We start from the raw sequence: 16,416 nt of genomic DNA on the forward strand, positions 1-16,416 counted from the left end.
GGGCTCAACTCCTCTGTTTTCTCCACAAGATCAGCTGTAGACTATGAGGCTCTCTAGGCTTTGCCTGGCTCCACAAGGTCAGCTGTAGACTATCAGGCGAACGGCTCTGTCTCTCTCCCTGGGGCTCCTGCTTCAGTATCAAGCTCCAACATCAAAACTCCAACATTAGGGAAGCGGACTTGGCTCAATGGATAGAGCATCCGCCTACCACATGGGAGGTCCATGGTTCAAACCCAGGACCTCCTTGACCCATGTGGAGCTGGCCCACGTGCAGTGCTGATGTGTGCAAGGAGTGCCCTGCCATGCAGGGGTGTCCCCCATGTAGGGGAGCCCCGCACGCAAGAAGTGTGCCCCGTAAGGAGAGCCACCCTGCGCAAAAGAAAGTCCGTCCTGCCCAGGAGTGGCGCCGCACTCACAGAGAGATGATGCATCAAGATGACACAACAGAAAGAGACACAGATTCCCAGGCTGCTGACAAGAATAGAAGTGGACACAGAGGAACACACAGCGAATGGACACAGGGAGCAGACAGCTGGGGGGGCAGGGGGGAGAGAAATAAAAAAATAAATAAATCTTTAAAAAACAACAAAACTCCAACATTAAAAGCCCTCAACTCTGTCCTTTGCCATGCCTTTTATCTGAGTCTCCATCCTGGCACAAGAGGTTTACATGATTACTTAATCAAGTAAACCTATGAATCCAATATAATCTAATATGCCCACAGGAAAAGATCAGTTTACAAACATAATCCAATATTTCATTTTGGAATTCATCAATAATATCAAACTGCTACAGGGTCTAAATTCACCTTTTTGCATATGGATATCCAAGTGTGTCCAGCATTATTTATTGCAAAGACTATCATTTCTCCTATTGGATTACCTTGGCACCTTTTCCAAAAATAAATAAGAGTTTATTTCTGGGTTCTTAAATCTCTTCCATTGTTCTATATGCTTATCTTCACTCCAGGACTTTTTCTTTTTTACTATGTTGTTTTGATTACTATGGCTTGATTATTAAAAAAAAAAATTAAGGCGAGTAAAAGCCTGAGCTGTTGTTGGCAGCCAAGACTGAATTATTACTTAAAAATTTCAGAAAATAAATGATAACATCTTGTTCCACCAAATTGGTTAGGACAGAACAAACTTACCCCAACCCCTTCCCTACCAACTGAAGCCACAAGGCAAGAAGACACTCCTGTTTCATCCCTATTAAACCCCAGACCTAACTCGCCGGGTGCCTCTTCACTAGTTAGAGTACCTACATTCATGTTTCAAGTGTGTACTTTCACTTCTTTGACTTTGTAATAAATTCTCTGCTTGCTTGCTTAATCTGAGGCACGCCCTTGAATTCTTTCTCATGATGCAGTCAAGAACCTGGAAATCACACCCAATCTTTTGGAGAGCAACCAAGAGGTAACACCTCTGATACTTGATGACGAAGACTGGAAAGTCGAGGCTTCTACTCAGAGCCTGTCTGTGCCCTCTTTTGTCTGTCTGCTTAATCTGGTTCCCTATCTAACGCCACAATGGTTACCAGTACCAGAGACCCACTCAAGGCTTGTGGCCTAAAGAAGAAACAGTAAGGGACTCAAACACTACCCAGCACTATTGGGGGCTCCCTGCCAGTTCCTGTAGTTCCGTGCTTCTAAAAACAACTTATGCCAACCTTAACACCTCACCAAAGATGCCATGGGTGTGTTGTAGACCTGATGCCTGTGGCCTGGGAGGAGACGTCACCCTTGTCTGGGACACCCAGAGAAGCATCCTGTTTTGTAACTCAGGGCCCAATGGGTGTATGTCAGCATTGTCTGCTAGCAGGTTAACCAGCGAGCTGGTAACCATCAGTTCTAAAGAGGGCTCCAGCTCACCAATAGCCAATCTCACATTTGCTCATACTTTAAATTACCCAGATGGACTTTTCTGCCTTTGCAGAGACTAGGCTTACCTCTCCTTAACCTCCCCTCTGGACAGGCTTGTCCTCACTAGTGCACATCACCTCCCTCCATATACTTTGTCCAAGAAACCTCACCCTCCCATTTCCTATATATATATATATATATATTTTTTTTTTTTTTTAAAGATTTACTTTATTTATTTCTTTCCCCTTCCCCCAGCCCCTGCCCCAGTTGTCTGTTCTGTGTCCATTTTGCTGCGTGTTCTTCTTTTTGTCCGCTTCTGTTGTTGTCAGCAGCACAGGAGTCTGTGTTTCTTTTTGTTGCGTCATCTTGTTGTATCAGCTCTCTGTGTGTGCGGTGCCATTCTTGGGCAGGCTGCACTTTCTTTCACGCTGGGCGGCTCTCCTTACGGGGCGCACTCCTTGCGCGTGGGGCTCCCCTATGTGGGGGGCACCCCTGCATGGCAGGGCACTCCTTGCGTGCGTCAGCACTGCGCATGGGCCAGCTCCACATGGGTCAAGGAGGCCCGGGGTTTGAACCACAGACCTCCCATGTGGTAGGCGGACGCTCGATCCATTGGGCCAAGTCCTCTTCCCATGGCTACTACTAGATTTTAAACTAAATTAGAACATTGCCCGTCAGTCTATCCTTTGAGTTTAATTTCACCGACTCATATTCAAAATATAAAAACGCAAATCCTCCAACCTTTATGGGAAAGTCAGAGGAGCTGTCCTATATGGCAAAAGATTCTGAAGGGGAGAAACCTATTTATTATAGGGGCTGAGAAACTGGAGTTACTTGTGAGGTAGAGGTCAGACACAGGCAAATGTGTTGACGCTTCACCTCTGGTTATAATACCAGCTGTTGATATTCCATCTGCAACTATGTACATTGGCTCCATTCTCAGAGAATAAAGGCAGTTGGCCTTTTCTCTGGGAAGGTGAAATGGGAACAGATTTTGGGAGATCAAATTGAATTTTTAGCATGTATATCAAATTGTGGAAACTTTATTATAGTGGACTGTTAAAATGGGTTAGTTTATTTTGAAAAGTAATCATGGAGGGAAACACTGGATATTTGCCTCTCAGAATGCTCTCAAAAGCTCTGCAACCATGGCTCTAACCACAGGACACCTTTACATTGCCTGGGATGACCAGCATGCATATGCTTTGGATATTTATAAAAAGATGTGTGTTTGGAAGTTAAAATGTGGGGCAACTGTCTTTTCTTCTTGTTTGAGCCTGAATCCACCTCACTTGCATTTTGCTACCCTGGGAGGACTTTTGTTGGCTATAAGTCCCTCCCCGGAAACATTCTTGTGGAAAACCACTCTTCTATTCTCCACGGTGCTGTCTACAGTATATTTGTATTGGTTGTCTAGATGGGCACAACAGAGTAATCTGCTTTACTCATTTTGGAGAACAAGTTTGGCAGTTCTTTACCAGAGGATTAATGCTTCCACACCCATGTACCTCAGCATCAGAGCAAGAGATATTTTTTGGTTCCCATGATTGCTAAGATTGCTTTATCTAGTTTTGTGAAATGAAAGGTCACTCCCAGTGGAAATCTGAAGCTACTCCAAGGGAATACGCAACACCATTTGCTTTCCGTAACCACAACTGTAACAATGAGATGTTGCTGGCAGTAGCACCTGCTGATGGGAAACTGTGGATCTTGGAATCTAAGAATGGACAATTGCAAAGTGCATATGAACTTCCTGGAGAAGTCCTCTCTCCTTTTGTGGTCTAGGAAACAATGCTTATTATTGGATATAAAAATAACTATGTTTATTGTCAGGATTTATTGGGTGGTGTTAAAAAATAATCAGGTGCAGTCCTTACTAGCATATATCTTAATGATGTTTGGAAATATTATTTATTTTACAATTATAGAGGTATGTGGATAGTCTCATTTTATATTAAAATTATATTTTGGTTTAGGAAAAAAAGTTCCCAGGAAGGTGTCAACAGAAGATTGGTGCTGGCAGAAGAAAGAATCAGCAAATTTGAAGACAAAACAATTGAAATGTGTCAGGCTGGGGAGTAGAAAGGAAAGAGAATTTTTAAAAACCAAAATAGCCTAAGAGATTTCTGAAACACCTTTAAGCATATCAGTTCATACATTGTGGAAGTCCCAGGAGGAGAGGAAAGACAGAAAGGGGTAGAAGGAATATTAAAAGTAAAAAGGGCAGAAAACTTCTCAAACTTAGCAAAAGACATGAATAAGCCTGCAGAACACCAAACAGAATAAACTTGAAGAGAAATACACCCCATCACATATTGATCAAAAGGACAAGAAGAGAGTTCTGAAAGCTGCAAGAGAAACATAATGTGTTATGTATAAGGACTTCCCAATTAGATTGAGTGCAAATTTCTCATTAGAAACCATGGAGGCAAGTAGATAGTGGGTTGAAATACTTAAACTGCTGAAGGAAAACAACCGTCACTCAAGAATTTTATATCTGGTGAGAGTTTTTTTCAAACATGAGGGAGAGATTAATAAGACATTCCCAGATAAATGAAAGTTGAGGGAATTCATCACCACTAAACCTGCCCTACAAGAAATGCTAAAAGGAGTTCTTCAGACTGAAAGGAAAGGACACTAGACAGTGGTTCAAAGCAGAATAAAGAAATAAAGACTGGTTGTAAAAGTCACCATTTGGGTCATTATAATTGCCTGTTTTATTGTAGCATATTGTTTGGTATATAACTCCACTACTTCCTTTAGGTGCTAAAAGGCAAATCCATGAAAAGTAATGATAAATCCATGCTTTTGGACATACAATGTACAGAGACTTGTTGGGGACAATTGGTGCGGGCATACGCTGAGATCAGCAATGCCAATGGCAGGGCCACCAGAGCGGAGCCCATTTCCTGGTTCTTCTCCCTCCCTGCTCCTTTGTTCCCTAAACCCTGCCACTCCACCCCAGCAACAGCAGTCACCAATCCCTAAACCCTGCCACTTCCCCCAGCAACAGCAATAGCCAATCCCTAAACCCTGCCACTTGCCCCAGCAACAGCAATAGCCAATCCCTAAACCCTGCCACTTCCCCCAGCAACAGCAATAGCCAATCCCTAACCGCCACCCCTCCCACTACCCCTCCCCTTCCCAAGAGTATAAATGCGGGGGTTTCCCCTCCTGACGGGGGCAGCTGGAGGGGTCAGGAGGGCCGCACCTTAGGGGGGGTTCGAGGTCCGAGCAGACGGCCTCGGGGGTTCTCAGGTGTGGAGGACGCACAGCGGGGGAAAGGAAGATGCCGCGGAGACCAGGTCTGTGCGCAAGTCCAGTTTATTGAGGAAGTACAGTGGGTTATATAGGAGACGCAGAGGGTGGGGGGAGACGTGCTGGTAGGGGATTGGCAGAAGCATGGGCGGACTTGTGGTTGGCTGCCGTAAGCAGTTACTAGGGATGGGGGCGGATACTAGGTTAGCTCTACCGTCTATAGGGACGGGGATTGGTGCAGGCGGGTACTGCCTTCCGATAGGTGGTTGCGATCGGTTGCTACGCAGAGGGCAGGCGGAGAGGCTAGGGGAGGGGGGAGGAAAAAGGGGGAAGCGGCTAGGCAGGAGTCTACTATCTAAGCTGTTTGAGGAGATAGGCTAACATATAAATGCTTTGTTCTCACAATAAAACTTTGCAGCTTGAGCCTCACCCTGTCTCGCTGTAATTCCTCGCGTCTCCTGTCTCACCATTCTCCTCCGCAAGACCACGAGCCCCCGTTCCCAGCTTAACAGAGACTTAAAAGGCAACAAGTACAAAATAACGGTGGTAGGACAGAGGAGTATAGGAGAAGTATACGTGTATGTTATTGAAGTTGAGCTGGTAAACCAAACATGATTGTTATATACCTAGGATATTATATTTTTACCTCATGGTAAACACAAGGAAAATATTTGAAAAATATATCCCAATAGTAATGAGAAGGGACTCAACATGGTACAATACAAAAAATCTGACAAGTATAAAAGTAAACATTAATGGAAGAATTGAGGGACAAAAAAAGTGTAAGACTTATAAAGACTAAATAGCAAAATGGCACTGGGGTGGCGGCCAAGCTCTTTGTGAACACCTTGGCACAGGTCCCGCCATCTCTGAGCACTGGGATGGCAACACTCTTCCTTAACAATAGGGTAGAATGCCCGCCCCCTCCAAGCAGAGGGGTGGACCTGCCCTTTCCACACACATGGGTAGGTCTGCTCTCACAGCCCTAGAAGATATCTTCATTCCAGATCTCAGCTTCCATGGTTCTGCCCTTGAAGTCATTCTTCCTTCAATTTGCTCTTTCTCTGTCTTTTTCAGTCCAGGCTGTCAGTGGTACTCCTCATAAAATTTTGCAAAAACTTGTCCACTTAGCATGTAGTTCACATGGATCCAAACCATCAGATAATGACTCTTCTGCAGATCCTTCCTGTATAACTGCATTTCCAGTCCTGACTTCCACTGAAATGGCTGGCTGGATCCATGTTCAGTTACAGCCTCCCATGGAGCCCTATTCCCTGGGGGACTTGCTTTCCGGAAGCTCAGGAAGGTTCCTGAGAGAGCCACTTCTGGCCCTAGTCTCAGAGTGCACTATCTGGATAGGCTCAGAATTTTCCAAACTATCAATTTCCGGTTTCTTTTGTGTCCAGAAGTTCAGTTCTCAGCTATCCCTTTCCTCTTTCATTTCACTATAAGCTACAAGGAGAAACCAGGTTGTACTTTCCATACTTAGTTTGGAAATCTCAGCTAAATATGCAAATTTATTCATTTCAAGTTCTGCTTTCCATCCGACATCAGAACTCAGTTTTGCCAAGCTCTCTGCCACTTTAAAACAAGGATTGCCTTTCCTCCTTACTGACTAAGGCCTCAAGAGAGTACCTTTAGCATCCATATTTCTATGAACAGTCTTTTCAAAGCACTCTAGGTTTTTTGTCAGGCACCTTACAGTTCTTCCAGCCTCCGCCCATTACTCAATTCTAAAGCTGTTTCCACATTTTCAGTATTTGCAATAGCAGTACCCACTCTCTTCGTACCAAAATCTGTTTTAGTCTCCTTGGATACTTAAGCAAATACCATGCAATGGATTAGCTTAAACAATGGGAATTTATTAGTATATGGTTTTGAGGCTAGGAAAAGGTCCATCAAGGCATCATCAGGTGACGCTTTCTTCCCGAAGACTTTTTGGCTTTTTGGAGCTGACTGTGAGTGATTACTGGTCCTGGGCCCCTCTATCACATGGCGATGCACACGGTGACCTCTCCTAGCTTCTCCCATCTCTTCTGGGTTCCATTGGCCTCCCGCTTCTTGCTTCCCATGGCTTTTTCCCTCTCTTTCTGAATTTCATTCTGTGTATAAAGGACTCCTGTAATAGGATTAAGGGTCGTCCTGATTGACTTGGGCCACACCTTAACTGAAGTAACCTCATCAAAAGAACCTACCTACAATGGGTTCACACCCACAAAAATGGATTAAGTTTAAGAACATGTTTTTCTGGGGTACATAATGCTTAAAACCACCAGAGATATAAAGAACTTATACACAGAAAATGGCAAAACATTGCTTATAGAAATCAGAGAAGACCTAAATAAATGGAAGGACATTCTGTGTTCACGAATTAGAAGGCTAAATATTGTTAAGATGTCAATTCTACCCAAAGCAATTTACAGATTCAATGTAATCCCAATCAATATCCCAACTACTTTCTTACCAGAAATGGAAAAGCCTACCAGCAAATTATATGGAAGGGTAAGGGGCCCTGTCAAAGCCATCTTGAGAAAGAAGGACAAAATTGGAGGACTCACACTTCTCAATCTCAAACCTTATAACAAAGTCAAAGTAATCAAAAAGTATGATGGAAGTGGATGTGGCTCAAGCTATTGGGCTTCCATCTACCTTATGGGAGGACCGAGATTCGATCCCCAGGGATACAGCATCTGATCCCCAGGGATACAGATGGATACAGCATCTGCCTACCACATGGGAGGTCCAAGGTTCAAACGCAGGGCCTCCTGACCCGTGTGGAGCTGGCCCATGCACAGTGCTGATGCACGCAAGGAGTGATGTGCACGCAAGGAGATGTGTGTCCTGCATAGGGGAGCCCCATGCACAAGAAGTGCGCCCCGTAAGGAGAGCTGCACAGCGTGAAAAAAAGTTCAGCCTGCCCAGGAGTGGCAGCGCACACACAGAGAGCTGATGCAGCAAGATGATGCAACAGAAAGAGACACAGATTCCGCGTGCTGCTGACAAGAATACAAGCAGACACAGAAGAACACAGCAATGAACACAGAGAGTAGACAACTGGTGGGGGAGTGGAAGGGGAGAAAAAAAAATCTTAAAAAAAAAAAGAGAAGATGAGCAGACACAGAGAGCACACAGTAAATGGACACAGAGAGAAGAGAGTGAGTGCAAACAACGGGGTGGGGGCGGGAGTAAAGAAAATAAATCTTAAAATAAATAAAATTTAAAAAAATTTAAAAACAGCATGGTACTAGCACAAGGACAGAGGTATGTATCAGTGGAATCGAACTGAGAACTCAAATATTAATCCTTACAATTATGGCCAAATTTTTTACAAGAGAGCATAGACTACTCTATTGGGAAAGAAAAGTCTCTTCAACAAATAGTGCCCTGAAAACTGGATCTCCATTTGCAGAAGAATGAAGGTGGACCCCTACTTTGCACCATATGCAAAAATCAACCTAAAATGGATCAATGACCTAAATATAAGAGAACTATCAAACTCTTGGAAGAAAATGTAGGGAAGTATTTTCAGGACCTTGTGCTAGGCAGCAGTTTCTTAGACTTCATGCCCAAAGCATGAGCAACAAAATAAAAAATAGAAAAATGGCACTTCATCAAAATTTAAAACATTGTGCCTCAAAAGACTTTATCATGAAAGTAAAATAACAACCTGCACAATGGGAGATAATACTGGGAAATCATATGTCTGATAAGGGTCTAATATCCAGAATATGTAAACAAAGCCTGGAACTCAACAATAAAAAGACAAAGAACCCAATTAAAAAATGGGCAAAAGACTTGAATAGATATTTCTCCAAAACATTTATTTTCCTAAATATTTAAGAATTACCCAAATTTCTTACTGTTCTTGATTTATGATTAATTACACTATGCCCAGAGAATATACTTAGTATGATTCCAATGCTTTTAAATTGAGATTTTTTTATGGCCTAGCATATTGTCTATCTTGAATAATATTCCATATTTGCATGAAGATAATGTGCATTCTGCTCCCTTTGGGAGGAGTGTTTTAATAATGTTAAATAGAACACATTTTATTTCTGTGGTGATTTTCTCTTTTGTTCTATCACTTACTGAGAGTATTGAAGTTTTCAAGTATTATTTAGAATTTTGTTTCTCTTTTTACTTCTGTCATTTTTTGCTTCATGTATTTTGGGGCTCTCTTGTTAGGTACTGTATTAGTCAGCCAAAAGGAGTGCTGATGCAAAATGCCAGAAATTGGTTGGTTTTTATAAAGGGTATTTATTTGGGGTACGAGCTTACAGATACCAGGCCATAAAGCATAAGTTACTTCCCTCACCAAAGTCTATTTTTATGTGTTGGAGCAAGATGGCTGCCGACATCTGCGAGGGTTCAGACTTCCTGGGTTCCTCCAGGTTCAACTCCTGTTTTCTCCACAAGGGCAGCTGTAGACTATCAGGTGAACAGGTCTGTCTCTCTCCCTTGGGCTCCAGCTTAAGACCTCAGCATCAAACTCCAACATTAAAACTCTAACATTTAAGAACCCTCAACTCTGTTCTTTGCCATGCCTTTTATCTGAGTCCCTACCCACCAAGAGGTGGAGACTCAATGCCCTAATTATAACTCAATCATGCCCAGGTTACAGATCAGATTACAAACATAATCCAATATCTATTTTTGGAATTTTTAACCATATCAAACTGCTACAGGTACATTCACATTTTAAATTGTTATGTATTCCTGATTAAAATATCCTATTATCATTATGAATCTTCCTCTTAGTCTATAGTAATAATTTGTGCCCTAAAGTCTGTTTTGTCTGATTTTAATATAACCACATCAGCTTTCTAATGGTTATTGTTTGTATGGTACTGTGGAAGTTTGATATTGTTTATGAATTCCAAAAATAGGTATTGGATTAAGTTTATTTAGTCTGCTCCTCTGTGCATATTAGAGTACATTGGATTCAGAGGTTTCACTTTTCCTTGATTAAATAAATATTAAGGCTTCGATTAGGCCACGTGAGTAGGACGTGAAAATAACATGGCAAAGGAGTTAGTTGGAGTTTTTGAGCTGGAGCCCCAGCAAGTAAGCATACAGGGGAAGAACACAGAGGAACAGAGATGGCTCCACAGACACAGCAGAGGCCTGGGGAAGAGAGAGCCTGATAGTCTACAGCTGGCCTTGTGGAGAGACCAGAGCAGCTAAGCCTGAGAGAAATGAGCCCCAGGAGAGAGATGAGACTTATCCCATCCTACAGCCAAAACTGGAAGAAGCTGGGACCATGGAGCCGTAAGAGGAAGAGGAAGCCTGAACCCTTACAGACATCAGTAGCCAAGAGAGCCCGAACCCTCGCAGATATTGCCCATCATCTTACCTCTCAGACTCTGACTGAGAAAGTGCCTCTTATGGTACCTTGAGTTGGACTCTTCAGGGCCTTGTGACTCTAAGCTTCTATTCCAAATAAATACCTTTATAAAAACCAACTGACTTCTAGTATTCTGCATCAGCACCCCTTTGGCTGACTAATACAGGTACATATATTTCCTTTAATTTTATATTATTTGTATCTTTGAATATAAATTATGTCTCTTGTAGAGAGCATATAGTTGGATCTTTTTTTAAATGTCCAGTTTGGCAATCTCTGTCTTTTGATTAGAATGTTTATCCTAGTCATACTTGATAAAAATGACATAGTTGGATTTACATCTGCCATCTTGCTATTTGTTGTTTTTTTTTCCTAACAAAAACTCTTCTCAGATATCCACTTGGTGCGCAAGAGATTTAGCGAAAGCTAACAGAATTCTTTGCTCCATGGATGGGTTTTATTTTATTTATTTATTTATTTATTTATTTTTAAAGATTTATTTTTATTTATTTAATTCCCCTCCCCTCCCCCGGTTGTCTGTTTTCTGTGTCTTTTTGCTGCGTCTTGTTTCTTTGTCCGCTTCTGTTGTCATCAGCGGCACGGGAAGTGTGGGCGGCGCCATTCCTCGGCAGGCTGCTCCCTCCTTCGCGCTGGGCGGCTCTCCTTATGGGTGCACTCCTTGTGCGTGGGGCTCCCCTACGCGGGGGACACCCCTGCGTGGCACGGCACTCCTTGCGCGCATCAGCACTGCGCATGGGCCAGCTCCACACAGGTCAAGGAGGCCCGGGGCTTGAACCGCGGACCTCCCACGTGGTAGACGGACGCCCTAACCACTGGGCCAAAGTCCGTTTCCCTATTTTATTTTTTTAAAGATTGATTTATTTATTCCTCACCCCCCGCCCCCCGTTGTCCATTCTCTGTGTCCATTCACTGGGTGTTCTGTGTCTGCTTCTATTCTTGTCAGCAGCCTGGGAATCTGTGTCTCTTTTTGTTGCATCATCTTGCTGTATCAGCTCTCCATGTGTGTGGCGCCACTCCTGGGCAGGCTGAACTTTCTTTTGCGTTCAGTGCCTCTCCTTACAGGGCGCACACCTTGTGCGTGGGGCTCCCCTACACGGGGGATACCCCTGTGTGGCATGGCATTCCTTGTGCACATCAGCACTGCATGTGGACCAGCTCCATACAGGTCAAGGAGGTCCTGGGTTTGAACTGTGGACCTCCCATGTGGTAGGCAGATGCACTATCCATTGAGCCAAGTCTGCTTCCCTTGCTATTTGTTTTTTGTTCATTTCTTCTCCTTTATTGCCTTCTTTTGTGTTAAATAGATGACATTTTGTGTGTACTAATTTAATTCCTTTGGTCTTTTTTTTATACTACATAAATTTTTATTTTTCTTAGAGGTTTCTCTGAAAATTATAATGTTTTCAATTTATCATAGACTATTTCAGATTAATATTAACTTTATCATGTTTAAATACCCTTTGTTGTAATATCATATCATATCATCATATCTTATACCATACCATACCATACCATACCATATCAATAAGTTAAAAACCCCCAACAATAATGTGCTATAATTATTGTTTTATCCAATTTTGTATCTTTAAAGAAGATAAAATATTTACTTTTTGACCTTTTCATTTCTTTGTGTAGATTCAAATTGCTGTGTGGTGTCATTTTCTTTCAGCCTGAAAGAATTTAGTATTTCAACCTTTAGTATTTCTTGTAAGGAGGTCTCTTAGCAACAATTCTCTCAGTCTTTGTGTATCTGGGAATGCAAGTATTCCAATTCTATAGTTATAGGGTAGTTCTGCCAGAGATGGACTTCTTTTTAAATTTTTAGAGCAGTTGTAAGTTTATAGAAGTATTATGCAGGAAATACAGTGTTCCCATATATCCCCCTCACACATGCACAGTTTTCTCTATTATCAACAATTTGCATTAATGTGCTACCTTTGTTAAAATTCATAAAACATAATTATTATAATTATTCTATTAACTTGAGCGCACTGTTTACATTATTGTACAATTCCATGGGTTTTTATGTGTGTGTTTATGATAACTTATATAGAACCTAAAATTTCCCCCATCCCCCTTTTCAAATACATATTTCAGTGGTGTTAATTACATACACAAAGTTGTGCCTCTATTCCCATCAACCGTTGCCATAACTTTTCCATCACCCCAAACAGAAACTCCATACGAATTAAACATTAACTCCCTATTCCCCTCCCTCATATGGCCCCCTGGTAACCTATATTATAGTCTCTGACTTCATGAAAATTCCTATTCTACCTGTTTCATATAAATAATATTTTCGAGGTTCATCCATGTTGCAGAATGAATCAGAACTTCGTTCCTTTTTATGGCCAAATAATATTCCATTGTATATATATACCATATTTTGTTTATCCATTCATCAGTTTATGAACACTTGGGCTGCTTCCACCCTTTGGCAATTGAGAATAATGCCACTATGAACATCAGTGTGCAAATGTCTGTTTGAGTCCCTGCTTTCAGTTCCATTAGGTATATGCCTAAAAGTGGGATTGCTGGGTCAAATGGTAATTCTATACTTAACTTTCTGAGGAATGGCCATACTGTTTTCCACAGTGGCCACAACATTTTGTATTCCCAACAGCAAGGTACGAGTGTTCCTAATTCTCCACATCTTTTTCAGAATTTGTTGTTTCAAATTGTTAAGCAATTTTATTGAGATATCTTCACATACCATACAATCCATCTAAACTATACATTCAATGGCACTTGGTATAATCACAGAGTTATGCATTCATCACTGCAATCAATATTAGAGCATTTTCATTACTCAAAAAAGAAAAAAACCCTTCCTCTCTCAATCTTTCTGTTCTTCCCCTGCCATACATATCTGCTCATTTAATGCCATTAAGAAAAACAGCAACCATTCTAGTGTGTGTGGTGTGGTATCTCATCCTGGTTTTGATATGCATTTCCCCAATGGCTAATGACTTTAAGCATCTTTTCGTGTGCTTTTTGGCCATTTGGACATTTTCTTTGTAAAAATATCTATTCAAATCCTTTGCTCATTTTTAAATTGGGTTGTTTGCCTTTTTGTTGTTGAATTGTAGGAGTTCTTATATTTTCTGGGTATTACACCCTTAACAAATACATGGTTTCCAAATACTCCCACTCTGTTGGTTGTTTTTTCACTTTCTTGATAATGTCTTCTTTGATCCACAAAAGTTTTTAATTTTGATGAAGTCCCATTTATTTTTTATGTTGTTACTTATGCTTTTGTGTGAGGTTTAAGAATACATAGCCTAATCAAGGGGTATGGGTTTTTTTAGTTTGGAGTAACAGAAATGTTTTAAAATTGATTGTGGAGTTGTTTTTTAAATCATTAAAATGTATATTAATATATATTATTGAACACTTTTTCTGTATCTATTGAGATTATCATATGATTTTTCTTCTTTAACCTTTTAAAATAGATTACATTAATTGACCTACTTTTTGTTTTTGAATTATAAACAACATATTCCAGCCTCTCAGGGAGGCACTTTCTACTAACTTTATTGGAACTTGGGAGACAGTGGGGGGAAGATACCACTATTTGTTAGCTCCTGGGTGATTTCATTATTCTGAGCTGTGATTGAGCAGATCCTTATTTATTTTCCTTTTAGGTACAGGAGAGGTTATATGGCAATAAACTGTGGAATTGAGCAAGGAGGATGGTTGTTTCCAACTACTGGTTGCAGGAAAGCTGGTTTCCAGCATTTGAGGATAAAAGCTCAGACACTGAACTAACCATCAATCAATCCATAAGTCCCTACTGGTAATCAGGCCTGGAAGTGGTCCTATGGTGATAGTTGCTTAACATGTTTATGCCAGAAAGAGGAAGTTTGGCCTTCCTGAATTTATCACAGGAAATTAATAGCGACAAAGGGCCCGTAAATGAAGAAAGATAAACACTGGGAGTGGGGAGGGGAGGTGGGGCGTTGAATGAAGTAGAAGGATACTGGTCAATTCCCTTTGTCTCTTACATGGTAAAGGTTTCTAGTAACCAAAATACAAAGAGCAGGATATGGTCAAGTCCTAAAAGTTTAATAAATAAAAAACTCCGTGGATGGATTCAACATCAGAAGAAAGATGGCAGAGGAAAGAGTCAGTGACCTTAAAGAACATCATAGAGTTCCAGCTGCTGGCCGACCCCGGCGCCTTCGCACCTGGTGCCGCCGCGCTTGTGCTGTGCGCGGCCTTCTGGAGCCTGCTGGGCGCGCCGGCCGCCGAGGCCAGCCTAGATCCCCCAGACCTAAAACATATCGACCCAGTGGTATTAAAATACTGTCATGCAGCAGCTGCCACTTGTATACTGGAGGCAGGAATGCAAAGAGCTGACAAACCAACTATAAGCACTTATCTAGAAGACTGTAAATTTGACAGAGAGTGAGTAGATCTGTTCTGCACGGAGTATCAGAATAATTAGAATTCCCTAGAAATCCTACTGGGAAGTATAGGCAGATCTCTCCCTCACATAACTGATGTTTCTTGGCATTTGGAATACCAGATAAAGACCAATCAGCTTCATAAGATGAACAGACCTGCATATTTGGTGACCTTAAATACAGAGAACACTGATTTGGGATCTTACCCAGAGATTAGTTTTAGTTGCACCATGGAACAATTACAGGACTTGGGGAAACTGAAAGATGCTTCGAAAAGCTTGGAGAGAGCAACTCAGTTGTGACGAGGGCAAGTGAGCCATCCGTGATTGGTCCGGGTGGCCAGGAGGATCAGGCACGCCCTTCCTGCAGCTGAGCCATCGCTTCTGCGTGCCCTCCTTTTCCCTAGGAAAAATTGTCCTCTTGGGTTGATGCTGTTCATCAATCTTGACACTTTATGCCTCTGCTCTTGGGAAGAGGGGATGAGGGACATTCTAAGCAGTTGACTTGCCCCTTGCCTACACTGCCCAGCTCTCCCATGTTGATCTTTTCAGGTCTTCCAAAGGACGTAATCAGTATTACACCCTGAATAAATAAGATGGTGTTCGCACACACAACAATAACAACAACAAAAGAACAACATGGAAATGACGTGTTCTCCTCATTGCTCCTTACCAGGTATATCATTGCATCCTATCGAATGTTCTAAGTTCCTCTCAGCGGGAAGAGCTAGGAATATTTGTGCACACCCACCCACACACACACTCCACATACCTACTACCTTATTATAAATAATCAATGAGTTCCCATCAATCCCTCAATTCCAATCCTACATTTCTACACCATAGGGTTAATTCTAGTTTTTACACTTTCCATATTTGTAGCTCTTTTCTTTGTCAGTGAGAAATCTGCCCTCCAGTATCATTAATATATTACTTATTCCACCAATAACCATGTATAGAACCAATTTTTCTTCAGTGTTGCCCTCCCTGCCCCCCCCCCCCCCAATACGTTCAGCCTCCTGATCCCATTTGGGCTCTGGTTCCTCAAGCTGCCCTTCCTCTCTCCCTCACTGTGGAAATCCTTTTTATCCCTCTTGCGTCCTCACTCTTAGGCCCTCACTCTCCTCTCTAGGGCTCGCCTCCACACCCTGATCAAGTTCTCCCGCCTGGCTTCCCCTCCACATTAATGCCTTCCTCTCCTACTTGGCTCCCAGCATCCGATGCAGCACTTCTCTGCAGCAAAGCAGTGTGAACTGCTTGGGTTTTGACACTCCATGCCGGGCAGCAACTCTGCCTGGATGCCCACCTGGCTCTGCCCTACGTAATGTGTTCCAGACTACATTGCTCAGGAACAGAAGGGAAGGGAAGAAAAAGGAAAGGGATGTGCCATTTTGACTTTTAAAGCACATTATTTATACAAACAAACCTCAAATTGAAAACAAACTAAAATACACGGAGCTAATTTTTATCAATTTGGCAACATAACCACACACAAAGGATTTACCTTAAGTGACTTTAATAGTT

At 42.0% G+C, this 16,416-nt stretch overlaps 2 pseudogenes; both read left to right on the plus strand.

Annotated features, from left to right (window-relative positions):
• Positions 1 to 2,493: 2,493 nt before the first annotated feature.
• LOC101433043 (beta-alanine-activating enzyme pseudogene) lies at positions 2,494 to 3,721 on the plus strand (annotated as a pseudogene).
• Positions 3,722 to 14,574: 10,853 nt separating this feature from the next.
• Positions 14,575 to 15,195, plus strand: LOC101432606 (COMM domain-containing protein 3-like; annotated as a pseudogene).
• Positions 15,196 to 16,416: the final 1,221 nt, after the last annotated feature.

Source organism: Dasypus novemcinctus, chromosome 12, assembly GCF_030445035.2.
Source record: "Dasypus novemcinctus isolate mDasNov1 chromosome 12, mDasNov1.1.hap2, whole genome shotgun sequence".
Lineage (NCBI taxonomy): Eukaryota > Metazoa > Chordata > Mammalia > Cingulata > Dasypodidae > Dasypus > Dasypus novemcinctus.